This window comes from Meleagris gallopavo, chromosome 13 (assembly GCF_905368555.1).
Source record: "Meleagris gallopavo chromosome 13, MGAL_WU_HG_1.1, whole genome shotgun sequence".
In the NCBI taxonomy this organism is placed as follows: domain Eukaryota; kingdom Metazoa; phylum Chordata; class Aves; order Galliformes; family Phasianidae; genus Meleagris; species Meleagris gallopavo.
This window is the reverse complement of record NC_139416.1, coordinates 18,066,363-18,093,065: the sequence shown is the minus strand read 5'-3', so window position 1 is coordinate 18,093,065 and position 26,703 is coordinate 18,066,363. Positions and strand designations below refer to the sequence as shown.

The window sequence follows — 26,703 nt, the reverse complement described above, 5'->3', positions numbered from 1 at the left end:
TCTCTTGGTGAATATTAATAGTGGTGTGGAAGCCTTGCACAGTGAAACAAAACAGACTGGGCATCGGTAACTCTCCCCTGCTGCAGCTTGGTAATTAAAGTGTATCAGGTGTGAGGCCTTCAGCAGCAGCTGCAGTAACTCTTTCTTTAATGAGTGCTCTGCAGTTGCCTGAAAAACTGAGCTGGATCCTCACATCAATTATAGAGCAGGTTGTTTACTACCTATTGCATTTCGTCCTTTGGTACAAAGATTCTTCATTCTGCATTTAAGTGTTTTGCTTTTTTTTTTTTAATCACAGGCCCTCCTTTAAACAACAGGATAAGTTTTCACTGCAGTAACTTTCACTTCATTGGCAATTTATGGAATATCCAAGTGTACTTGTGCTGGGGGCACAGCTCGGAGCCTTGCTTCCTGCAGGGCAGCAGTGCACTGAGATGGGCTGCACCCCTCCCTTGGTCCTCCTGGCCGCCCATGGCTTTCAGGGCTGTTTCTGAGAGCTTAAACTTATGTGCTACCTCTGTATGGTGGCTGCCTGTCGTCTGCTGTGTGCGTTCAGCCCTCTTCCCTCTGGCTGCTCTGTGCTTTGTGTATGTGGTTCACACAGCTGTGTGCTGCTGGGTCTGGCGTTGTGATGGCTGGGGATGGGGTCAGGAATGCTTTCCCAGGAGCAGAGCCTTGTTCCTTTTCTGGCCTTGTTGCCTTTCAGCTCCTCGTGCACAAATGGATCCCTGTGTTACGGTGTGCCGGGGGGGCAGCCACCTGCCTCATCCCAAGGGGGTTTGGTGTGTGCTGTGGCTGTGCTAAGCTGTCCTCACTGCTGTTTGTGGCTATGGGGGGGGTTGCCTTGATGTTAGATCTGTGACAGAGAGCGTGCAGGAGCACCAAATGGTTGCTCCAGTGTCGTGCTGTGATTTTTTTTCCCCACTTCCAGCACCGTGTGCAGTCAGTGAGCTGCTGTGAGGGCTGTGCTCTGCGGTCCCCTCCAGAAGGGTTTGGTTCCTGCAGCAGGATCTGAGCTGCTGCCCTGCCCTCGTGCTGCCCAGAGAGGCTGTGGATGCCCCGTCCCTGGAGGTGTTCGAGGCCAGACTGGATGGGGCCCCGGGCAGCCTGGGCTGGTGTTAAATGGGGAGGTTGGTGGCCTTGCGTGTGGCAGGGGGTTGGAGATTCGTGATCCTTCAGGTCCCTTCCAACCTTGGCCATTCTGTGAGCTGGGCGGGCAGCTCTGCCCTGGGTGCCGTGGTGCTCGTGGGGCCGTGGAGCAGGGCAGCTCAGGGTGTGTGTGGGGCACTCATGGCACGGTGCTCAGCCAGGACCTGCTGGGCAGCACGTGCTGGGGAGGGCCCTCCTGCTGCAGGAAGTTATGAAAGCCTGAGATTTCTCCATTTTGGTGGATGGCTCCTTATTGCAACATGCACACATTGCTAAAACCCTGCTACCTTCAGTTCTCTAAAAGTAATCGCTTTGTTATTGCTGGAGCTGAAGAAAACAGGCTGAGAGAAGGCAGCTGGGGTGCTGGCTCCACGCAGCCCCATAGCCCGGGGGTCTCCTCGTGACAGCGTTTGGTGTGAAGCCGCAGGGCTCCCCGTCTCGTGTTCCACGTCGTGCAGTGAGGAGCAGTGCATTGCAGTGGGTGAGTGCAAGGCTGGGCTGCCAGCTCTCCCTGAGGGCAGCGCTGCTCAGAGCGGCCGGAGGTGGTGATGCTCCCAGGGCTGCTTCGGCTCTGGCGTTGTGCAGAGTTCATGGTGTGTAAGGAGGTGTGAGATGAAGGGCAGCAGCGGTGCTGCTGGTGGGAGCTGGAGCCCTGCCTTGCTCTGAGCTCCTCAGGAGAGCACAGCTGTGAAGCTGAGGCAGTGCTGGAGAAGCGATCGCGATACACCTTTCCAGAATGGAATTGTGCTCTGGAAGTCAGGTGCTACAATAAGGGTGGCATTGTTTGGATGGAATGTGATTGAAGTGTTTAACAGCATGAATGAAAAAAAAACATTCGACTTGTTGATGAACAGCTCTGGTTTACGTGGTGCTTTTAGAGCTGGGCTGGATCCCCTCGCATAGCAGTGCCCTTCGGAGCCCTGGGCCGCTGCCACGGGTGCTGCTGAGATTAAAACACTGCATCTAAACTGGGCGTTTAAAGCCGTATCTGCGCTGTAAGCTGGGGGCTTTGCTGTCAGCACAGCTTGCTCGTGGCTCAGGGGCACGCCAGCATCTGGGTGCAAAACGCCGCTGAAATCTGCAGGAAAGGGCTTTAAAACGCTTCCCCCGCCCCAATGGAAGAGCTGGATTTCCAGGTGTGATCTCAGCACAAGCATTCTGTGTGCTTGAATGGCTGCTTTTACGCTTCATCCTAATTTATCGGTATTTGTTAAATTGCAAATGTTATCCACGTGCCATTTCTGGCAGATGCCACCTACGTGCCCTCGATCTGAGCTCCCTTTTAGCAGTGCGGGTTGGGAGGCTCCTTCTGTGCGTGTCAGCACTGCCATTAATCCCCCCAGTAACATTCCTGCTGCTAACGAGCTCACCTGGCACGTGTGCACAATGGAGCAGCTTTAGGGAATGATTTGAGCTGAGCAGAAACCTCTGAGCAGTGTGAGTTGTTCCGTGGGTGCTGCTGGGCTGTGTGCTCAGCAGAGCACAGAAGGAAGCTCCCAGCGAGAGCAGCCCGCAACCAAATATAAACTGCTCTTCCTTCCTCTTGTCTTCTGTTTTGAACCAGACAAAGCCATTGCAGTAACAACCTAAAAGAATGGAAAATAGGTATTTTTTTTTTCCACTCTGCTTGGTTTTGATTTCATGAAGGGGCTGTGTTCTGACTGTACAGACTTTGAATAGAGTTCTGCAGCTTTCAGAGCCGTCAGCAGCAATCCCAGCGCGGCCCCTCTGGGTGTAAGGGGCACTGGGGGTCTGGAGGTGCTGTGTGGGGGCAGCTCACTTCTGTACAAGGGTGGATGGTGATAAGGGAATGGTTTTAAACTGAGACAGGGGAGGTTTAGGTTGGATGTTAGGAGGAAGTTTTTTCATCCAGAGGGTGGTGAGGCACTGGAACAGGTTGCCCAAGGAGGCTGTGGATGCCCCATCCCTGCAGGCATCCGAGGCCAGGCTGGATGTGGCTCTGGGCAGCCTGGGCTGCTGGTTGGTGACCTGCACACAGCAGGGGGTTGGAACTCATTGATCTTTGAGGTCCTTTTCAACCCGGGCCATTCTGCGAATCCTTGTTTCTTACAATCACAGGTTTGGGTTGGAAGGGACCTCTGAGGACTGTCTGGTCCCCTCCCTGCCCCCAGCACGGACATGGCAGCCCCATCGGGAGCTCAGAGCCCTCCAGATTGACCCTGGTGTCTGCAGGGTGCGACCTGTGCCAATGCCTTCACCATAAACAGCTTCTTACTTCCAGTCTGAATCTGCCCTGTTCTGGTCTGCAGCTGTTTCCCACTGTGCTGTCCCAACACACCCCACTAAAGCGTTGGTCCCCTCCTCCCTTACAGCCCTGTGAGCCTAGGGAGAGCAGCTCTGTGCTGCAGAGCCCTGCAGTGTGTTGCTGGGAGCGGAGGTGAGGTGTGTGCCCTGGGAGGGATGCTGTGGGTTCCGGGGGATGGGCTTCGGGGTGGGACAGTGGGATCACACAGGAATGGGGCTGAAACCGCTTGTTTGCAGAAGACATCCATCATGCTCTGATTAAGTGCAGATGATGCGTTTGGCAGCAAGAGGTGTGCAATCTGTTCCTACCGTAAGGAGCTCGCAGACCAAAGGCCTGCTGATTAGAGCAGGCTGTTGGGGTTTTTGAATGAATAATGATTCAGGAGGTTCTCGTTCCCTCATCTCTTGCTCTTTTACAGAACAGCAGAGATAATTGTTTTCCTGGTGGCTGTGCTGTTCACATCCATTAGTTGAGCTCTGTGTGTCCGTGGGGGCAGCGGTGTGGGGGGGCTCAGTGGTGTCACTGGGGGACGCGTAGGCCTGGTTGGTGTTGGGGCAGTGCCAGGTGATGGGCATGCTTCCCAAGAGCGTGGGGAGGGACTGCTGATACAAGCAAGGAGTGCTTCTGGAAAGCTCCTGTGTGCCTGAAAACAGGGAGATGGTGTCGATACTTCTGTCCCGTGGTTAAGTTCCTGGTGGCACTCAGATCTTACAAGGATGGAGCATGGGGCTGAGACCTGGGGCTTGAACGTAGGCTGGTTAGCAGCTTAACAACGTGTGAGAGCTCAGATCTCTGACAGCACTGCTGCTCTGTGTGTTACCCCTGTCGTATGGCAGTTTGCTCTTCACCAGCACAAATTCCAGGATTTGGGTCTGTGCTGATGTGGGGCTGAGGTGAGCACAGGGATCGCATCCCATGGCGGGGGGAGGACAGGAGCAGGGCTGTGCTGGAGCTCTGTGCCCCCCAGTGCTGCAGTGCTCCAACTCCTGTACGTGCAGCCCCCAGGAGCTCAGCTCCAGGGCCAGGAGTGGTGCTGCTGGTGCCTGCTGCCATCTGCTCCTCCGCCACAGCCAGGGGTGCTGCTGAGGTTTGGAGGCATTTGGGTGGAAATCCTCTCCCTCGTTACTCTCACAGGCTCCCTCACTGCGAGGGACAGACATCTCCAAAGCGCTGAAATGGCAAGTCTGCATTCTATAATCTCCCATCTAAATTCATTTGGGGTTTGAATTCAAATAGTTACCAATAGTGGAGGTTACTTCAGAGCACAATAGCTATTCTGGGTGAAATCAGTGCGTGGCTCTCCCTTATCAAGCAGCAGTGCTCTTGTGCAACCTCACCTTTCTGGGTTAACAGCACTGAAGAGCAAAAAGATGGCAGGCGTGCATGCCATTCATTTGAGGGAATTGCCACAGCAATGGATGCTGTTCTCTTCCATAAGGAAAACTGAAGGTGGGTTTCCGTTCTGCTCATCTGCTCGTTCTGTGAATCAGTAATGCTGGAGGGTGGGCTGGTTGCTGCTGGTGGCAGGGGGCTCACAGGGGCAGCAGTGGCACAGGGACACTTTGCAGTGCAGCCATTCTGGTGCTTGTCCAAAAAGCAGCTGTGTCTGAAGGCTCTGGCACTTCGTGTTTCCCAGCTTTGCACCACCTGATCCGGGCTGTCAGAGCAAAGCGTTGCCTTTCGTCGGAGCCCCTCTGTGAGGTGTGTGGGCTCCTGTCTTACAACGCCCCACAGGCAGCCTCCCCTGCAGCGACACGCAGCCCTGCTCTGCCCCTGCAGCCTTGGGGCCTGCGGTCCCAGGGGCTTTTAGGAGCAGTCTGAAGTCATCGTGTCTCACGGGAAGGCTCAGGTCTATGGGAACAAGCTCAGGGGTGTTGAAGAGCACCCAGTCTGTGGTGTTTCTTGATGTCAGGCTGCAGCAGGGAGCCCTGATCCCACATTTCCCAGGAGCCGAGGCCCTAGGCTTGCTCCAGGGCACGCTGAGCACAGGGAGGATGGTTGGATGGGGAACGATGGACGGAAGGATGTGCTGCTCTGGTGCTCTAACCATCGGCCAGGGGCTGAAACCAGCGTGGGTTGGGAGGAAAAGCCGGGGGAAGGCTGAAGGATTGGAGGATCTGGTCAGTGGGGTGGGGATGGGCAGGTGGCAGGGCAGTGCTTTGCTGTGGGTCATTCCTACCCTGCAGGCTCACAGCTGTGTGTTGGGGCAGTGTTGAACTGCTCCGGTTATTCCCTGTTGGACCTGGATTGGCCGTGGGAGTCCCACAAGAGCTGTACTTCCTTCCTGTGTCACCTGGTCAGAAGAAAATTATCTTCTTGTCTTCAGTAGTTTTTCCCTCGTTCTTGTAGTCTTGCCCATATCCTGTATTTGTTTTCCTGCAAGAAGCAGCTCCACTTTTTCGTAATTGAAATGAAGCACTGTGATAGAAATGTACGTTTTGGTTGGAGATAATGTAGGAATTAAATATTCACAGGAATTTATTTTAAGTTGGTGGAAAAACATTCAGTGCAGAGCTTTGCTTTGGAGCGTCAGCATCTGGGATTTGTCACCAAGGCTCCCCATGCAGGAAGGGGCTGATCCTGGGCAGCTGAGCAGCTCGTCGCTGCACTGAGTGGTGCCACATCTTTGCCTTGCTGCTTGTTAATGCTGCACCAGAGTTTGGAGGAATCAGAGAATCGAACGACAACAGGTAGTCAATTTCATTTAAAAAATGAAAACAAATGCATTAAAAAAAAAAAATCCTGAGTGGTTTTGGTTTTTTTTTTTTTTTTCCCTGTCAGCAGCTACAGCTGCACCTGGGCGCAGCAGCTGGCCGGGCCCGCGGCTTCCCCCCAGCATTAATGGTGCTTTTACTGCAGCTGAAAGGAGAGCTCTGTGTCGGCCGGCAGCGGGCGGCCAGCAGTGTGAGCGGGGCCCGGCCGTGCTGCTGGGCTGGGTGGAGGCAGGAGCTGTGCTTCGCTCAGCCTCGCGATGCGGTGCAGGTAGGAGAGGGGGCGGTGCTGGTGGAGGTGTGCGGCCGCATTTTCACATGTCTGCGTTTTCAAGGGCAGCTGCGCTCGGGGCTGACGTGTAGCATGTGCTGCAGTGCAGCGTCTGCTCGGGGGCTGCTGGCGTGCTCTGGAAGGAATGTGGGCCGGGGACCAGCGGTGCTTCCACGGGCTCTGCGCTGCCGGCCCTCCTCCCTGCGCTGCTCCATCTACTCCTCGTACTTGCGAAACCGCACCGAGCTTCGAGACGCTCCCAAGTCAGCTTCGGCTGTGATGAGCAAGAGGATTAATTAGATCTTGGAGACAGATAACTGGAGCGATGGGCTGTGCGTAACAGCAGCCTGGAATCCCAGCGACGTGTTTGCGAGGAGCCGTGCGGCGTGTGTGCCTCGTGTCCCAGCCCTGCCTGCACGTGGCCCCGCGCTGCCCGCCTGCCGTTCCCTGTGTGCTGGGCTCTGGCTGCGGAGCTAAGAAGTTCCCTGACTGCAATCAGATCGTGAGTGCAGGGTTTTCTTAATGCTTCGTACAACCTGCGTTCTCCTGACCGTGCAGAGCTTTGCTTTGCCAGCAGAAAGAGGTTCTGTATCCCTGTTCAACTTACGGTAGCTCAGAGGAATGGAGAAAACACTGCGCTGTTTTGATGTAGCTGTGTTAAATGTCTTTGGATCAACTCTTGGATATGAGCGAGGAGGACGGAGTGTACTGGGCAAAGGAGGAGTATGGTTTTGGTGAGCACATTAAGTGTTCGTGGCTTTAGCGTTGGAAGGTGGACTGGTGGGTCTGCCACTCACCTCGGAGGGATTCACTCCCACTCCCTCCCCCGCTGTGGTTCCTCGTAGCTTTCCTCTTTGCTGCGGCTGTGTTTTTATTTACTAAGGACCTCGCATGTCTGGTGGTGACAGCAGAGCTGTGCTGTGCAGCCGAGAAGGGAGCCTGGTGCTTATTCAAGCCGTGATCCTATGGAGGCTGTAATTAAAAGGTGTTGAAAGAGGGCTGCATGTTTGCAGTTTGCAGAGTTGGTTTTTCTTCTTGCTGCAGTCTCAGAGATCGCTGGGAAAGGAGGCCGGTCTGCCTGCTTTCTGCTGGGCAAACAGGAATCGGAGCTTCACCAGCTTGTGCTGGCCTGGTTATGAAACTGGTGTCTGTAAACACGCACCGGAGTGGCTCCGAGTCAGGAGGTAATGGAGCTGCAGAGCAGGGGATGCTCTTCTGTAGGGCTGCCTCGAGTCAGGCACCGAAGGATGGAGATGCATCTGATAGATGGACTTGGTAGAATGGATATTCAGCAGCACGAATAAACCTCATTACTCTGGAACTCACTGATGACTCTTGGCTTTTTACCCCTCCCACTCAGCCATACTTTCTCAAGGTACAATTAATAATAATAATAATAAAAAAAAAGACAAAAAAAGTGATAGTTTTACTTTTTGTTAAACCGTGCTGTTGTTGAGCTATGTGTGGTTTGGCCTTCAGCCCTGCAGAATGTTGGCAGCAGTCCTTGTCTGGAAAGAAACGGTAATTCTTTCGGGGTTGAAAAATGGGGGAGGAAAGATCCATGTGCAGCAGAGATGATTTAAAGCAGAGTGAGTCCAGTCACATATACGTACGTGTAGATCTATCTATATATGTGAGCACACACCAACGTTCAGTATAGAATGTTCCTGAGCCTTGTTTTTGTTGGTTTTCCTTATTTTTAGTTCATTGTAGTCTTTCCTATTTTTGAGCTTATGAAACTCGGTGCTCGCGGGCTGCAGGGGTTGCAGTCTGACATGCATGCAGTGCATCCGAATTCAGGGGAGGTGCCAGCAGGGTGAACCCGAGCTGTGCCAGCAGCTGCCCCGCGTGCCGGGGGGGGCTGGCAGCTGGAGCCCAGGGCCGGGCTGAGATCGGCCTGCTTGGGGGCTGGGCTGTGTGGGACCCCGGGCAGGAGCCCAGCAGGCAGCACAGGGCTGCGGGACGTGCTGAGCTCGCTGCCGGCCCTGCACAGTGCTGCGGTGTGCTGGCACTTCTGCTTTGGTTCCAGAAACAGGCATGCTGGTGTGCGTGCACCCAGCCTGAAAAGGGAAACGTTCGCTTCTTTTGGCCGTGAGAGTCATCTTTGATCTTCCTTCTGGGCATCTTATGATCGCTTCTCTAATGGCAGCGTTACAGCCCTTGTGCTGACAGCACGATTGCTGTGGCTGCATGGGGGAGAGGAGCGTGAATTCGGAACCCTGTGGCTGGGCTCTGTCTCAGAGCTGGGACTGCTGTCCCCTCCCACCCGAGTCCTGCTCACCCCGGGCCCCAGTGCTCTGTGTGTCTGTGCCAGGCTGTGAAAGGAATTGGCTCATGTAGGAACCTCTGTGCAAACGCCGGAGCATGCTTAGAGTTACATCAAGGCTGGGGACGCGAACTTGGTTTGCAGTGGTTTTGTTCTTAGTGCAGAGCAGCAGAGGCTGTGCAGGTGATGTCGGGGCGCTGGTGGTGTCCCTGTGTTTGCTGGGGTCCCACAGCAGGGCTGCTGGGAGCAACTCTGTGAGGGCTGCGTTCTGTCTGTGTGCTCTGAGGCTCTGCGTCCTGGGAGGAAAGCAGACGTGAAATGGCCCGGGAGGGTGAGACTGCCAGCAGGGAGGAGTGGGTGCTGTGCTGCCTTTGGTAGCGAGGGCACGGCGGCAGGGGGTGCAGGTTGTGGAAGTGGAGGAGCTGTTTCTCAGACAGGCTGGAGACGCAGATATTTGTGCGGGGAGCTCAGACTGCCCATGCCCACGTCAGCTGCAGCTCTGGGCCCAGGTGCTGTGCGATTGCTGCGTTAAAGGCATCCAGTGCTGCTGCTGGGTCCTTCCTGTTGAATTCCGCCTGCTTTGATTCACTACAGCTGGTGGAACAGTTAGGCTTGGTTCAGGCATGTGTGGAAGAGAGCTCATTTCATGCTTGGAATTGTAATTATGTTCTTTTCTTTCAAGCTGCCAGCAGTAAAAGATGTCTTCCGGTGTGTATTATCTAAATAAGCTGTAGCGTTTGAATGTTTTCTTATTTCAGTTTCAGAACGTGGCAAAATAAATAGCTCTTACTCTTCCAGTTCTTGCCGTGGAGCTGGTGGGCCGTGGCCTGGTTGCTGTGCTGGCATCTCCTGGCAGATCCTGTGCTGGAGCTGTGAGCCGTGCAGTGAGAGCATCCCTTCTTTGTGCTGCCGCTGTCCCCGTGCGCTCGGCCGGCCCATCCCTCCCTGCATCCACGGTGCTCCTGGGTGACTTCAGCATGCCGAGCTTCTGACCTCCCAGCGGAGATGCGGGTGGTTTTTATGAGCAGCCATTGCAGCTCCTCTCTGATTTGGGGCGTCTGCAGTCAGCAGTGATCTGCTTCCCTCGGCCCCGGAGCCGCTCTGCTCGCCCTGCGGTCGGAGCTGAGTGCCTGGCAGCCATTTGGGTGTCTCTGTGATTGACTGGAAGTCGCAGCGGATAAATCTTTCATGATTGGAAACCACTTAAGCCACAAGGAGGTGGCTGATCACTGGTTATTAGTGGAGAGGTTCTACCGAACAATCGGAGGAAATTGAGTGGCAGGGTGTGTAATTTATGACTTCATCCCAGCACTGTGGGGTAAGCCAGTGAGAATCGGAGCAGGGGAAGGATTGTGTTTGACAGATATTTGAAGGGATGACTCCGTTCAGTGTCATCTGTGGCTCGAATGTGTGGATGGATCCCGAGGCAAAGCCCTCGTAGGGGCAGCACTGAAGGAAAGCACACAAGAAAACGTGGTGCGCGGCCAGAGGGCTGAGGGGTTCTCACATTGGGCGAAAAGAATGTCCTAAGCTTTTATCTGGGGCGTTTTCCTGTGATAAATAAAGCCGAGAGATCCTCCTCGTGAGGGCTGAGATCCTGCATGGAGGAGATGTGTCAGAGCTCACAAGTTGAGCAGGGCCTCCCGTAAGGCGTCAGTGGAGGGACGGACAAATGCAGCTGAGTGGGGCCGTGCAGGGCAGGGAGGTGTGGGTGCTTCACCTGAGGGCTGACAGCTCCTGGAGGAGCACCTGCCTTGGCTGGCACTGTCCCTGGCACGGCTGTGCTCAGAAGCCCCTCGCTGGGCACGGGGACCTGCCCGGGCCGCCCTGCTGCTGTGCTGCGATCTGCAGCGTCCAGCTTCTTCTGTGCGAAAGCGGGGGCTGGAAGGGGGCCCTCAGACTTTCACACTGCGGCACCGATGGCTGCTGCTCGCCCTTTACTGAGCTGTTTGTCTGCTGTGAGGGCACGGGGTGCAGCGTGGGGTGAGCCCGGGGCTGTCTGTGTGCTCCACTTCTGGAGGCTGCGTTCTTAGGAGCTGAAGTTTCCTGCCAAGTCTGTGCTATAGACCCGTGGGAGGGGGGAGAAGCCCTTCAGCTAATAAAACACTTTTTATTACTTGTATTTTTTCGGTTTTAGGTTTGTAGAAACATTCCCAAGTGCAGCTTACATAGCGAAGGTAACCGTGCTCCGCCGGGCCGTGCGTGGTGCTCACGTGGTGGTGGGAGCAGTGCCTGGGGCCGTCCCTGCTCCACAACGCGGCCCTGCAGCCCTGCCTTGCATCCCCCAGCCCTGCAGCCCTGCCTTGCATCCCCCAGCACAGCCTGCCCTGCCTCACCGGGGTGGCAGCTGCCCTGCTTTGAGAGGAGCCTTGAGGAGCAGCGCTGGCAGCCACGCTCCGTCGAGGAGGGGAGCTTGTAAACTTGGGCTAAAGATAATTTATGGTTTCTAAAGCTGCTGCTGAGTAAAACTTTCCAAGGCTGGCTTCTGACCTAGCTATCGTCAGTGCTAAAACTGAGAGCAGTCATTTTAAAGGAGCGTTTTCTGTTGTGTTGAGAGGAAGGAGGAAAATAGGCTACCTTACTTCTAAGCGCTTAATCTGCTTTGGGTTCTGCTGTGCATGTGCAGACTCTTTCAGACGTGGCTCTCGGGGTAACGGTTTCCTTCTTGCCCCGTGCTGATGGTTGGTACTTCATGCTGGGTCCCTTCTGCAGCTGTGGTGGTGCTGGGGCTGTGCTGTGCCCTGCCTGCACTCCCGCTGCGCCCTGCTGCTCTCCACGGCACGGGATGGGGAGCTCAGGGCCGTGCCTGGTGCTGCCATTGGGGGAGCTTCCCCAGCAAGGTGCTGCAGAGCAGAGTGTTCTCCTGTGTGCCAGTCAGCAAGTGGGACCCCGCATCAGTTGGTGACTTCAGTTTCCCTTTGGGTGAAGAGGAGCAGTGTGCTCTGAAGCCACCCGGATCTCCCCGACCCCTGGGATCTCCCCGACCCCTGGGATCTCCCCGACCCCTGGGATCTCCCCGACCCCTGGGATCTCCCCGACCCCTGGGATCTCCCCGACCCCTGGGATCTCCCCGACCCCTGGGATCTCCCCTTCCTGCCCCAGGAGCTGCCCCCATCTGTTGGTGTGTTTGGATCACTTACCTGCAAGTCAGTTCCGTATCGCTTAGGAGTGGGATAGCTTTAGGGGTGCCTGCCTTATAGGTTGAATTCTCTGAATATTTTTTGGTGAAGGCCTTGGAGGGAGAGGGGGGAAGGTCAAACAAGTGCAATAGCTGCCTTTGGGGGAGCACCCCTGGAGCTTCCCTGGGTGCTGTGTGGGTCCCTGACCCTCCTGTGGCTGCCACCTGGGTTGACAAAAGCTCGCTGTGATCCTGCTGTTGGCTACTGAATGTCTGTGCAGAGCCCGAGTGCCTGTTGGCTCCCTGCTGGGTTCAGTACCGTCCCCTCCCCATTGCAGACTGTTGGTTTTTCATCTTTTCATTGGACTCATTCATACAGTCTTTCCTTCCCATAGAAGATTCTGGAATTTTTTTGAAGGAATCATATCAACACTAGCTGTGCTCCAGACTTGTCTGTATATCAGAAAGCATCTTCTGTTCTTCATCATTTTGTCCCCTCAGTGCTGGTTCTGATTTGGCACGTTAAAAACCCTCGCGCTCTGCGTGTCTGCTTCCCGCGATGAAGGCTGCGGTGACGGGAGACATGTAGGTCAGGTGAAGTCCCATTCATGCTGCAGTTGGACTGAAAGGCAGCACTGAGCAGCACGGAGCTCACAGCTGTGCTCCTGCAGCCCTCTGCGCAGTGCCCCGCTTGCATCATGTCCTGCTGCTTTGGGGCACGACTGCATTGGAGAATGTTGCATCTCCGTCGGGTGGCTGTGCTCTGTTGTGGGTAACCCTTGGAGTTCTCTGGCTCAGGGATGCTGCTGCTCCATTTCTTCATCACTAATTTTCCTTAGTTTTCCCGACTTTCTCCCGTCCATTTGTTTATAGGGCACGGGAGTGGCAAGTTATTCAGGATCCTTGCTATGTGTTATGATTTCTTGCTCTCAGAGTTTCATGTGGAGAGCACTTCAGCTTTTACAGTTCTCCAAGGAAGTGATATGTAGCTGTTAAAAATAAAACAAAGCTGACTTACTGTGCTCAGCCCGTGGCTCATTGCTGCACACGGCATCCCTGGGGTCTCGGGGCCGCATGCTGACACCACAGGCAGCAAGCAGCCCCAGGAAGGCCCACAGCAGCTGCCCAGGGCCATGGCCCAGTGCTCCTTGCACTCAGCCTGCAGTGACTGAGCTGTACGAGAGGCCCTGAGCCTGCAGACCGGCTCCAAGTCCACCTGGCCACGGTGGGAAGTGGAATGCAGCCCCTGAACCCATCAGCAGCTGCTGCTCAGCCTCTGCTGGGAGCTGTGCGTGTCCCTGGGGCTGTGCTCAATGCAGCCTCTTGCTGCCTGGTTGGTATCCTCTGCATTCCTTGTGCTGTGGATCTGCTCTTCACATTTGCCTCTTAAAAATGCCTCTTGAAAAGCGTAATAAAGCCCCAAGCTGGATTTCAGCTTCCTCCTTGGTGGTATGAGAGCATCCACGCCCCTGGGGGTTTTCTATGGGGAAAATAAGAGGAATCGAAGAGTGCTGGAGGCCTCTTGGAGCTTCTCTCTTAATGGCAGTGCTGCGCTCCTTTCTCATGCCTGTCTTCCTGCAGACGTTCTTTGATTTAAGCATCACTGGGAGAACCGCCTGTGGTTGGGCTGTGCCATGTTTTGCACACGTGTCCCGTGTTCCTGAGGGCTGTGCTCTCTGTGATCCTCACCGTGCCCATAAGCACATCCCTCAGTGCCACGTCTCCGTGCTCTGGGACACCCCCAGTGATGGTGACCCCGCCACTCCCTGCACAGCCCGTGCCGCTGCACCGCTGCTCTTTCCGAGAAGAAATGTTTCCAATACCCAACCTGAGCCTCCCCTGCTGCGGTGTATGGCACCGTCACCTCCTGGGGCCTTCCTCTGCCCATCCCTGATGCCATCAGCAAGAGCAGAGATGGGTCCCCAGCCGCCGGAGCTGCAGACAGCAGCTGTGGAAGTGTCCGGCCCAGGGACTGCGCTCCTCTCCTGCTGAAATAGCAGGCAAACCGAAGCTGAAACGCTGCGTTTTTTCCACAAATGTGGACGGGCTCCAAGACCATAAAAAGAGTTTGGAGAGGCTGTAAAACACGTTAAACAATTTTAACTTGAGGCACCCCGAGAAGTATTCCTTTACAAATCAGTGGAAGGTTTAAGCTGGGAATTCATCTTTTTCTGGAAGACTCCTGTGATTGGAAACGAGCGCAGGCTTTGGTCTCGGAGCTCCCCTCCTCCCCAGGCTCATCCTGTGGGGCTGCAGGGGCTGCTCCGTCGCTCGGCGTTGATTCAGGCTGCACAAATGCCAGCGCCACGTCATGCGCCAAGCATGGATTATTTTCGGCTTTTACAGAGGAGTAAATTTTGATATTTAAACTTTTCCAAATGTCAGCTGTTGGTGTGTGAAGCAGCCCGGCGTGAGCGTGGGGCTGCGGCCGGGCGGCGGGCTCCGTGTGTGGCACCGAGCCTCGGCCCCGGGTGCAGCGGGGAGGGCGGGAGCTGCGCTCAGTGCTCGTGTGCCCTGTTGCCGTGCGGTGCATGGCATGGCCGGGCTGCTCGGACACGTGTGCTGTGTGCATCCCTGCTCTCGGCGTGGGGAGGTGCAGTGTGATGGCCGTGGGGCTGTCTGTCGCTGCCGGTTTCCTCGCCGCCGTGTCCGTTCCCGCAGACAGCGACGGCCGTGTGCAGTCAAGACAACACGTGCTGATGGTGCTTTGTTACCGTGGGTGAGTTCTCTGCAGAACCCATGAGGGCAGCGGTTGTCTTCAGAGTTGCAGCCAGGAACGGGAGTGCCGTATCGGCAGCATCAGCTGGAGACGTGGCTGCTTTCCTTCAGAGGCTTCACCGCACGGAAGGGTGGGTGGTTGGTTGGTGTGCCTGGAACCGGAGGAGCAGTCCCGGTCTGACTGGTGGTTGGATTAGATGGCCTCGGTGGTCTTTTTCAGCTTATAGCATTCCGTGAATTTTGTTCCTTATGAGATTTTCTTCTGCCCCTCCTACGAAGCATTCTGTGCTTAGGAGAGTAATTTGCACCCAGCTGATGCCTTCAGTGGTGCCTGTGCTGTTACGTGGGGTTGTAATGCAGTGAGCACAGCAAGTTGAAGTTCAGCTTTATTTCCAGTCTCTAAGACGAGCAGCAGTCTCCCTCTCTGCAGATATTCAAGTCTCGCCTGGACGCCTACCTATGCGACCTGGTGTAGGGAACCTGCTTTGGCAGGGGGTTGGTCTCGATGATCTCTGGAGGTCCCTTCCAACCCCTACAATTCTGATTCTGTGATTCCTGTTCCCAGTGGGCCCGGTGCTGGGGCAGAGCTTTGAGGACGCACCGTGCCCCAACGCCACGCCTGTGTCCCACACTGGGACGGTGCCCGTTGGTGCCCGTCAGTGTTTTTCCTAAGCCCCGGCAGAACTTGGTTGACTTAATCTTTAATGAAGAAGCTGCGTGCAGTGCCTGCTGCTTTATATACAGCAGCCAGCCCAACCAGTTCCCTGTCCCACCTCCGGGGGGGCATTGCTCTGCAGCTTGTTGGTTTAGATGCCTCCAAGTGTGGTATTCGAGGTGCAGACCTGGCTTACCTGCACATGTAACCTTGCATTTTAGCCAGAAGATGCTCTTAGCAAACCCAGCCTCAAAGCTGCTCAGGGCTTCGCTCGTGGATGTGCGGATTAGAGAGCAGGAGGGAGTTTCTGGCTGCTTCTAGGTGAAATAGCAGGAAAAGGCACAGATTGGTGTGGGTGAGGAGCACTGTGTGCTCCCGTGTCAGATCCCAGCCTCTGCTGGGTTGCTAAGAGCACTGGGCTGGAAGGGAGCTCTGAGGGCCGCCGGCAGGAACGTGGCAGTGCCGTCAGCAGCTCAGGGCCCACCAGCCCGACCCGGCCTGTGCCAGCGCCTTACAGCTTGCATTGTAAAAGGCTTTTCCCTTAAATCCAGTCTGAATCTCCACTCTTCTAGCGTGAAGCCATTTCCCTGTGCCCTATCCCAACAGATCCTGCTGAGGAGTCAGTCCCTTTCCTCCTTACAGCCCCTTTGGGTACTCGTGGGCCATTCTCAGCTCTCCCCAGAGCCTTCGCTTCTCCAGCCTGCTCTAAACCCCTGAAAAGTCCTTCCCCGTCTGTTTTCTTCCTGCTGCAGCGCAGACTTGAGCCCTCCCTGTGCCAGCACAGCACCCCTGCACACACCGAAATGGGACGGAGTGCATTTGGCAAACAGGGAGCTGGGGTGGCCGTGTCCACGGGCCGCACTGCGGGTCGATTTGGGGTCAGAGCCGGGCTGTCGGGTACAGCACTGTGCTGCGAGGCGGTGAGGTTTGTTGGGAGCAGCTTTAAAGCTCCGTGCAGTCCCCAAACACCGCTGGGACGTGCCGGGGCCTCGCCGCCCGCCCGCCTGCCTTCTGCCGGGTGATTCACTCGGTGCAGACTTCAAAACAAAGCGATGCGTGGAGGTGCAGGTTGGGTCGGGGCCGGCCAGCAGCTGGCCTGAAACGAGTCGCCTCGGGGCTGGGGACACAGGGACAGAAAGTGTGAGCGTCCGCATTGTGAGCTGGCAGGCGTGAGACACGTCTGCGTTGGGGCTAATGGGATTTCTCCCCCTCCCCACGCGCACGCTGCGGCCGCTCCAGCAGCGGCAATTTGCTGTGCGTTCTCACCCAGAAACGAAGTTGTGTGCGAGCCGTGCGCGCCAATTTGGTAAGCTTCTGTGCACCTGTCCCATGTGCTTTGCTGCCCAGGCATCAGCGCGCTGCTCCCCATTCAGCCACACAATGTCCTCTTGTGTGCGCCCGGCTGGGGGGAAACCCAGAGCTTCCCGTGTGAAACGGGGCTGGGAGCTGTGGGGCTGGGAGCTGTGGGGCTGGGAGATGTGGGGCTGGGGAACTGGGCTTGTTTGGCTTGGAGAAGAGAAGGCTCCAAGGAGACCTCATTGTGGCCTTCCCGTACTTGAAGGGAGTGTGTAAACAGGAGGGGGAACAGCTGTTTGTGAGTGTGGATGGTGATAGGACAAGGGGAATGGTTTTGATCTGAGACAGGGGAGGTTTGAGTTGGATATGAGGAGGAAGTTCTTCCCCAGAGGGTGGTGAGGCACTGGAACAGGTTGCCCAAGGAGGCTGTGGATGCCCCATCCCTGCAGGCATTCGAGGCCAGGCTGGATGTGGCTCTGGGCAGCCTGGGCTGCTGGTTGGTGACCTGCACGTAGCAGGGGGTTGGAACACACTGATCTTTGAGGTCCTTTTCAACCCGGGCCATTCTGTAGTTCTATGACATGACATCAACCCGCTTCTTGCAGTGCCCCGTGGCTGTAAATCAGTGCAGTGCTGGGTGCTGGGGGAGGTGATGCACAAAGCAGAGCGCAGCCCTGGGTCCCCCATACCTGTGCAGCCATGCAGGTGTTCCCACAAGCTGTGTCAAGCTCATAAAATAAGGAGCTTAATGTTGTGTGGCGCAAACGTGCGCGCTGGGGGCGGTTATAGCATCGTTAATTAGCGATCTTTCTTTGTGGAAATGGTGATATTGTGAGTCTCGCTCTTGGTTCTTGCATCACTGTGCTCCAAGCAAGCGGATCCGCAGTGCTTAGGGCTGCATTGGGGTCCCAAGAGTTAAAATGTCAGTACAACTGCAGGAGCCCCGTGAGATAAGGAGCCTCGCTCCTCGTAGCTCCTTGTGGGTGAATGACGTGCTGTGGGCTGGGGGAGCAGCTGAGCTCCTGGAGCTGCGCTGCCCAGGGCCAGGCTCAGCCAGCTGCATGGCAAGGAGGTGCTGCGGTGAAGGGAGGTGGCAAACACAGCGTTGGGAAAGATGAAAAAACCGAGTGGGTGGCGATGAGAAGGAAGAGGAGGAGACAACGCGGACGGTGGAGGAAAACAGGATCCTCTGAGAGAGATGGGAATGCTGGAAGGGAGCCAGGAAGGAAGCCTGAGAAAATGGAGAGGAGTGGGCAGGGCAGCCGGGCTGAGCCTGTCAGCAGGTATTCCTGGCATTCGCCTCCGAGGGAAGGAGAGCTGTGATGTGCACACAGCGACTGGGATGTGCTTATTTCGGTTAAGCTGTAATTACTCTCCGAAGATGGAGGTTCTGTGAGCCGGGCTTTGGTGCTGCTGTCAGCTTGTCTGTGGGCTCCGTGCTGTGCGTTCTGCTGGGGAGCTGCATCTTTCCTCCCCTGCCAAAAACTAAAAATCCTGATGGGAGCTCACCGGTGCGGGCAGGAGAGCAGCGGGCCGTGTCCTGCCTGTGGGCACTCAGACGCAGCTCTTGGAAGGCTCCTGTTTCCAGGGCTGTTTCCCAGTTGCTCAGCACAAAGTGTGTCCTTTTCTTTGAGGAGTTCAGCACAGTTAGCAGCAGATTGGTGCTGCACCAGGAGTGTCTTCTAGCATACCTACACGGTGCACATTTGTGTGCTGCAGGTGGGGAGGATGGCCTCTTCTCTCTGCCTGCTTATTGAAGTGCCATCTTTATATCTCTATAATGACAATGGTTTGGGGCATTTACCTGGCAGCAGGTGGATAGTGTGCCCAGCGCACGGGCGGTGTGGGTGCGATGCTCAGGGCTGTGCCACTCCAGCATTTCTCCTCCAGCACGGGGTGCTCTGTGTCTGCGGAGGAACTCCTGTGCTCCCCGCCCTGGCTTCACGTATTTAACGTGCTATTTTCTCATCGCTTCCTAGTAGAAGTAAGCAGCAGGTGCTTTGGTGGAGGTAAAACGGTTGTATTTCAGGAGGAGATTGGGGAACATTTTGGTAAATAACTGCCTTGGAGTCCTTTGGGCTGCTGGGCAGAGCTGTGCTTGCGTGGAGCTCCATTGGGCTGTGCTGTGCCCACCACGCAGTCTTTCTGTCCCACGAGAGCCATTCTCCCAGCCTTTGTTAACAAAGCCCAGCGGCTTTTGGTGTGAACATTTATTGTTAAAATAGCACCCCGGATTAAGGGCTGGGAGCAGCGCTTCCACAGGAGCAGCGGTGCGTGCTGCTGGTCTGCCCGGTGGCACTGGATGGGATGTGTGCGTGGGGATGCGGTCAGGGGCCGCCCCAGCATTCAGGCAGGGAGGGTTGGGGAGCACTGCGGGGCAGCAAAGCCTCTGCTTGGCCCAAAGGTGTTTCTGGATTGCGAAAATAGCACCGGGCACGTCGGTGCGCTGCAGCACAACGCCCGCGTTGGCCGCCTTTGTCTGGGCCCATCTTGCTCCGACTTGTCCCTTGGGTGCTGCTGGGTCTGCCTCTGCAGGGCTCTGCCTGAGCTCAAGGGAGGGAAGGGGCAGCCCGGGACGTGGGGTTGGCAGCCCGGTGATGGCAGGTGGGAGCTGGGGCTGCTCTGGGAGAGCCTTCCTGCAATGGGGGGCAGGGACAGGCGTGGGGAAGCACTTTTCCCTTCCGCAGCATTTGCTGTTTGTAGTTGAATTGCATTAAAAAACGAATCCCGCATTACTGAGGAACGAGTGGGCGAATCGCTGCATTGACTGCCATGGTAACTTAAAGGGCTTCACCCGCAGCTGTCAGCGCTGGGATTTTAGTGCTGTAGCGACTCTTAATGCAGAATAGTTTCCAGGCCATTTAATTATTTGGTCTCCTTGGTTAAAAACAAAACAACACAATGCCCCTTTTTTCTCTGCTACCTTTTTGTTGATGTTTTCCTTTTTGACCTGCATATATCCGCGTGCCGTGCCGTGCCGTGCTGTGCTGTGCTGTGCCAGCAGGAGGGCAGTCACAGAAGCCTGGAACCACAGGGTGGCTGGGTTGAAGGGACCTCGCAGCCCCCAGCCCTGCCCATGGCTTTGGGCACCTCCAGGGCTGGGGCACCCACACAGCTCTGGGCTCTGAGCAAAGCACTTCCCCCTCACATAGGACCTAAATCTCCCCTCTTTTAGTTTAAACCCTTTCCCCATGTTGCTGTGCGCCCCTGTACAGCATCACATCCCTCTGCCTGGTGCAGGTTGCACGTCACTGCCCTGAGTGCTGGCTCTGGCAGCCCTGGCGTGGCACCCCATGGGACCCTGCGGAGCTGTGTGTGCTGGGCTGCCCCTCCCGTGCTGCCCCACGCTGAGCAGCGTGGCCATGGGTTGAGGTGTGTTCCTGGCCCTGGTCCCTGCTCACCACCCATCTTAGTGCCGCTGTGCATCCTGGCATGGTTCAAAATGGTTTCACCCTGAATAATTCATCCCCTGCTGCAGCACAGGCAGCGGGCAGCGCTCAGAGGGGCCTCCAGCCCCCCACCCAGCCCCCACCCAGCCCCCTCCCAGCCCCCTGCCCGCTGCGGCCCCCCAGCCCCGCCGCTTTGTCTCTCGCAGCCATTCCTGCTGAACAAAAGCACCGCGTCCCATGCACAGCCCGGCCCCGACCTCCTGACCCTCAGTGCTGGGCTCTGCTGCTCTTTGTTCCCAGACGCGCTCCCCCCAGACCCCCCAACCCCCCATCCCTGCACTGAGCGTGGAGGAGCTGCAAAATGGAGGCGGTGCTGGCGAGGCCCCGTCCCACACTGTGCTGCCCTACTTCTGTGGGATCAGACGCTCTCGTTGCGGCCCCACAAAGGCGTCTGAACGCGTGAGTTTACGTGGAATTAATCTCCAGATTCCAAACATGCCTCCCAGCCGGCTCGGCCTGGTTTTCCTGCGGAGGAGGCCGGCCCTGCACGGCGAGCTGAGCTGCAGCCGTGAGCCACAGGCACTGCGTTCAGCCTGCTAGCAGGAATGCTTTGGCTCCCAGACAGAACAAACTGCGACACGGCATTCCTTGTGCAGCGCGGCCGTGGTGACAAACAGCAGAGTGGTGTGGGGCCATCCTACCAGCAATATGGGGCTGTGGGAGAGGGAGAAGGAGTTGAACAGAGCAGAGAATGGCACTGAAGGCAGAGCGTGGTGTGTGGTGTGCGTGCAGGAGTTGTGTGTTTGCAGGGAGCAGCTCTGCTGTGGCCGCCAGGAGGGTCTCCCATAGGCACGGCCCTGAGGGAGCACACGGGGATGGAACTGTGCTGCTCTGTGTCGTGATTCAGCTGTGCACGGATACGTAGAGCTGCTTCCTGGGGGAGGGTGGGGGAATGCTGCTGTAATGATTTCAGCAAATCTTGGTGCACATGGAGTGTCTGTATGAGCGGCACACCTACAGGTTCATGGAATATGTTCTGCTCGTTAAAAAGAGATGAAAGGAAAAAGCGAATGCAGCACCTGTGCCGTGTATTTCCTCGTCCCAGATCAGCACCCTGCTGGGGAAGGAGTCGGGGTGAGGGCCGAGCTGCAGCGTGGGCGCAGCATCCCCGCAGGGCTCCAGCTGTGTACCTGGCAGAGCGACTCCCCTTTGGTCTGGCGGTTGCCCCCATTGACGCAGCATGGAGGAGCACACGGCGTTGGAGACGCGCTGTGCGAAGCTGGGAGCCGCCTCCATCGCATCCCTGTGCTGCAGCTGGGCTGCGTGCTGTGCGGCTCCAGGAGCTCTGCTGCCAGCTGTGAGCGGTGCTGCAGGCCCAGGGTGCAGGGCTGGTGTGGGGCACCTGCAGGGGGTCTGGGGGCGTGCAGCCCCTGGGGGCACCCTGAGGTGCCGGCTGGTGGGCGCCCTGCTGCCTGCAGGGGTGAGGCTGACTGGGCCGTGCTGCAGGCAGGAACGGGGTTGTTCTGTAAATAAGTCTTTTTGCAGAAATGTCTGCTTTGAGATTAACGACGAGGGAACTGGGAAGCAGGCAGCATCACAAAGTTTGGCTTTCAGCAGCAACAAATCGCTCTGCTGGTTTAGAATGAATAAGAAACACGTTCAGGTCAGCAGCGGCGCTGGGTTGGAGCGCAGCCTGTTTGCTCCATCTATATGATGAAAACACCACCAAAATAGAAGCTGTCATCACGGCTTGCAGGGCAGGCAGCAGCCGGGCGCAGGCAGCAGCGCTTGGGGCTATGGCAGGCAGCTTCCCTGCTCCCACCCCTGCACAAACATCTACAGCCGAGGGAGGGATGCGGAACTCAGCATGCAAAGCTTGTTTACAGGAGGATGCAAAGCACAGCTGGGAAGAGGCTTTGCAGGCTGGGAATGACGTTGCGCTCATGTAGGCTGCAAGCTGAGGCCACCGAGCGCATGGCTGGTGTTTCTGGGAGGCAGGGGGGTCTTGCACTGCAGGACCACGGCTGGGGGCAGTTCAGAGCAGGATGGCGAAGTGCTGCTCGCTGGAGGTGTGCTGGCAGCAGGCGAGCTGGGCGCTGTGCTCGGTGCAGGTCAGCGCTGCGGTGGCCGCTGTCACCCTGCGGCCTCTCTTGCCTCCCTGAAAGCAGCACTTCCCTGCCTCGCGGGGAGCCTTACGGCTTAATCCATTGTTTGTAAAGCTCTTTAAGATCCTTGTTTGGAAGCACTAGAGTCTGGAGGATTAAAAACAATTTATTTTTGTGTATCTTGTATAATGCGCATCTCAGAGGCTTGCCAAGGAAGGAGGAGCTGCGAGGCAGACAGCGACGGCAGGTCGGGAGGTAAACAGGAGGCAGCAGGGGAGAACAAAGGGGGAATGGCAGAGAGGGGCTGGGCGCTGCGGGCAGGGCTGGCCGCGCCGTGCTGCCCTCCTGCAGATCCCAGCACAGAGCGCTGGGGATGGAGCCGTGATCTGCTGGGCAGCGCTGCTCCCCCTGCTCGGCCTGGTGGGGTGAGCCCCGGCCGGGCTGTGATGGAGAGCTGGGCCTGGGGGCTGCGGGCGCAGGCGGTGCCTGCCTGGTGATTCATGGCTGCGCCCGGCTGCAGGCCTGGGCACCGTGTGGGTGTGCTGCCACGTGTGGCATGCTGTGCGTTCCCGACGCAGCGCATTCGCAGCATGGGGCATTCACAGCACTGTTCCCAATGGGGTGCATTCCTAACGCTGTGCATTCCCAGCGCCGCGCATTCATTCCCAGCACGCGTCCCCCCATGGATCGTTTGGAGCTGCAGGATGCCGCGTTGTGCTGTGCTCCCACTGCTTTGGGCTGCAGGTCCCTGCCTGGGGCTGTCACAGCACTGCTGTCCCCAGGCACCGCTTTGCACGGGGTGCCCGAGCGCTCGGTGCTGCACTGCTGTGGTTGGAGGAGTGGGATTCTGCTGGCTTCCTCGTGCTCAGGGCTGGAAACACGGCGCTGTGGCTCAGTGGGGAGCAGGGGCAGCTGTGCCTGCAGAGCCGTCCGGCAGGGCTGCAGGAAGAGCACTGCTGTGAGAGCGGTGAGCGTGTGGCCGCAGCAGCCCTGCGTCCCTGCAGAGATGGGATTGTAAGGCACTGCCTTGGCTTTTTATCTGCTGCAGTTGGTTTGCATCGGTGCAGTGTGGAAGCAGAACGAACTCGGGGAAGTTCTGTCCCTGCTGGGCTGTTTGCTAAGATACCGCAGCCATCCTTGTGGCCTCAAAAGTGATAAACAGTATTAATTTGCATTATTTCCTATTTTTGCTGTTCCGAGTTCAGTTGCCTCCGTTTCATCTGTGGATCTGTCTCCTGCCCCATGGCTCCACAGGGCCACCATTCTGTGCCCGCAGTGACCCCAGTGCGCCGGCTGGAGCTTTTCTCTCCAGGTGTATTTCTCCTTTGTTCTCCTGATGGTGCGACTGTTATGTAGTTTTAAATAAAGATTATTTTTAGTCCCTTGCACCCTCAGAAGTGATGCACAGCAGCTTTGAACTCCATTTTCTCCTGTGTGGCAGGGAGAGGTTTCAGATCTGACACCGACTTTCCCTCTTGGTGACCCAGTGGCTGTGCTGGGAGCTCTGTGGCTGTGCTGGGAGCGGTGTGGCTGTGCTGGGAGCGGTGTGGCTGTGCTGGGAGCTCTGTGGCTGTGCTGGGAGCTCTGTGGCTGTGCTGGGAGCAGTGTGGCTATGCTGGGAGCAGTGTGGCTATGCTGGGAGCAGTGTGGCTGTGCTGGGAGCGGTGTGGCTGTGCTGGGAGCTCTGTGGCTGTGCTGGGAGCGGTGTGGCTGTGCTGGGAGCTCTGTGGCTGTGCTGGGAGCGGTGTGGCTGTGCTGGGAGCGGTGTGGCTGTGCTGGGAGCGGTGTGGATGTGCTGGGAGCGGTGTGGCTGTGCTGGGAGCGGTGTGGCTGTGCTGGGAGCGGTGTGGCTGTGCTGGGAGCGGTGTGGCTGTGCTGGGAGCAGCGTGGCCCTGGAGCTGCCCAGTGCATGCACTTTACAGCCAGACCCAGGGATTAGCACAAGGCTCCTCCAGTGCTGGGGCAGGAGGGGTTGAGCAATGCAAGAGAATTGTTAATTCCTTGGGGTTAATCCTTGGCACATGCAGAGCCTCTGGAGCTCTGTCTCTACAGCTGTTTTCATGGAGCTTCACCACCGACACCGGGAGCTGTTGGCAGGCAGCTGGGCTCCCGTTGGTGTCTGTGCAGAGCTGCAGGGTGCTGTGGTGGGCAGAAGCTCTGAGGTTGCTGTAGCAAAGGGCAGGGGCTGGCTTGGGAGCTGCATTGAGCTGCGTGCTGCTGCATGGGGCTGTGCCTTGTGAGGGCTGCAGGTGGGAGGGACACGCAGCATTCATATGGAGAAGGCCTGCTCTGCTCAGCAGCTTTTTGGGCGAGCAGCTGCAGGGCTGCGTGCTGCGTCCCTGGGGCCATGCACGGCCATGGCACAGAGCATCCTCCTCCTCCTGCTCCTCCTTCTCCTGCTCCCTGCCATGCCATGTGTCTGGGCAGCTTGGTGTGGTGGCAGGCCCATGGCATCACACAGCCACTTGTAGGGGAAGACCCCTCAGTAGGGGAGGGCTATGGAGAGCTGTACCAGGGGGCTTCAAACGGGGCACACGCCTGGGCACCGCGCTCAGCCCCACGCAGCATGTTTCTGTTCCTTGTGCGGGGATGTGTGGATGTGCTACTGCTTGAAGGGCTGAATTACAGACCCTTAGCAGCCTTCTCTCAGTGTGTGGTTTTAATTGGAGCTTCAACACGCTTGTTTGGATCCAGCCTTTGTCGCTTGCAGCTGGGGCAAGGTGACGAGCGTGGTGCCGCCTGGGCAGCGCTGGGTACCTTGCATGCACTGCCGTGCTGCCCCATGGCCCTGTGCTCCCTTGGGCATGGCTCTGCCGTGGGGTGAGCAGAGAGGGGCTGTCCCTCTGCAAAGTGCATCCCAGCTCCAGCCGTAACGTGGCGAGAGGGGGAGCGAGGGAAGGGAACAACAGCATTAGCGGATGTAGAAGTAGCTGGAATGAGAAGCTTTTGTGCCATTAATAACAGCTCTGGCTGGCAGCCAAGGCTCGGAGTGTGGGATTAGCCTGAACAATCAAGACTGCGGGATCAAAACAAGGAGGCAGGAACAGCGAGGTCACGCTGCTGCCATCTGCGCTGCCGCAGTGGTGGGAGGGAGCGGAAGAGGGGGCCGAGCAGCGGGCGGCTGCGGGGAGGAATGGATGGGGCGGCTCAGGGCTGCCTGTTCCCCATCGCCCCCCGTTCCCCATCGCCCCCCAGCCCTTTGGTTGTGGCGATTGTGCCAAAATTGGCATCAGAATGGCACCTGGTGGCCAAGGCGGGGCTGGCGGCCGGGCACCGGATTGCAGACAGCTCCCCAGGCTGCGCTGCTGCTTTCGGTGCCCATCGGAGGGTTCCTGCTGGAGGGGGGCTGTGGGGGCAGCCCCTGTTCTGCTGCACCCCGCTCTCCATCGGGTCTGCCCGGCTGGGGTCGGCACATGGCAGCGCTGGCAGCGTTCACGTTCTGCTCGTCTCTTTCCCCGTGACCCAGTAAATGTAACCGTCCTGCGAACGTAAATACAGAGCTGGGCGCAGAGGCAGCGCCGTGCCCCACAAACAGCTCCCAGCTCCGGCTAAAAATATCAGCGCACAGTGACTCCCAGGCATTCTTTTGTCTGAATGCTTTTGAATTCCCTAATTGAAGTTGGTTGGAGGGCAGCGCACCAGTTTCCTGAATAGCTTAGATCTTGATTGCGAGCTAAAAAACAAGAGCAGAGCTGCTTTTCCTTTGTGCGCTCCTGTTTATGCTCCCCCCGTTTAATCTCTGGGTTTTTCCCGTTGGGTTTTGTGGGGCCGGTGGTGGGATGGGATGCAGCTCTCCGGCCCCAACCCCGCGTGTGCTGCGAGCGGAGCGGAGTGTAGCAGGAAGCGCTGGTAATGGCTCCTAATTGCCTGCTAATAACGAGATCTGTGGGATTTGGCAGCGGTTGGGATATAGTTTTCTCCTGCAATCTGTCTGTTCCCTACAGAAAGAACCAAGTTAGAGTGTCGGCTTGCCAGGGGGAGTGGGATGGGATGGCGAGTGGGGGTTCTGAGCTCCTCTGTCCTGCTGGGGCCGTGGGGCTGTCCTGCTCCTGTCCCATCTGTTCCGTCTCAGTGTGGAAGCAGAGGAACCCAGGCTGACTTCAGGCTGCACACAGGGGGTGCTCCCACACCATCCCCCATACAGCCAGGGATGGAATTGATGGAGGCTGTGGCGCAGGCGGTTCCAGCTGCTGCTTGGGAGCTGGGCTTTGTCAGGCTCTGTGTGCCAGGAGTCACTTCCCAGCAGTTCAGCAGCAGCAAAACAAGCGCATGTTTCTGTCTGCAGGGATGGAATGGCCGCAGTGCTGGTGTCGGTGCAGGGTCGGGGTGTCAGCAGTTTGATGAGGGGAAGGTGGGCTCCTCCCTTCGTCCGTGGAGGGGAACCACATCTCGCTGGGTGACACAGCACACAGGACTTGCTGTACGCCAGCAGCCCCCAATTCAGGGTTGTGCTCTTGGAGTTTGCACCTGATCAAAGCATTTTCACTCTGCAAACCACAGAGGGAGAGCTCCGGAATGGAAAACTTGATGTGGCCTTATCTGCAGGAATCCGAGCCCTAGCTTCTGTAGCCTCAAAGCTTCCCCGGTCCTTCCAGCAGACCCTCAGCCTCCCTCCCTGTGCATGGGGAAGCCCAGCTGTGTGCTCGCTGCCGCCCTGGGGCTCCCTTACGGCTCCCGTTGCCCCCAGCTCTCCCTCCACGATGCGAGCAGCCCTGCAGGCTTCTGCCGGCGCTCCATTAGCAGAGATAAACCAGCAATG

At 57.2% G+C, this 26,703-nt stretch overlaps 1 protein-coding gene across 2 annotated transcripts in view; it reads left to right on the top strand.

Annotated features, from left to right (window-relative positions):
* The window catches only part of ANKRD11 (ankyrin repeat domain 11), an 82,636-nt gene that overhangs the window by 18,597 nt on the left and 37,336 nt on the right, over nucleotides 1-26,703 (top strand). The window lies entirely within an intron of this gene.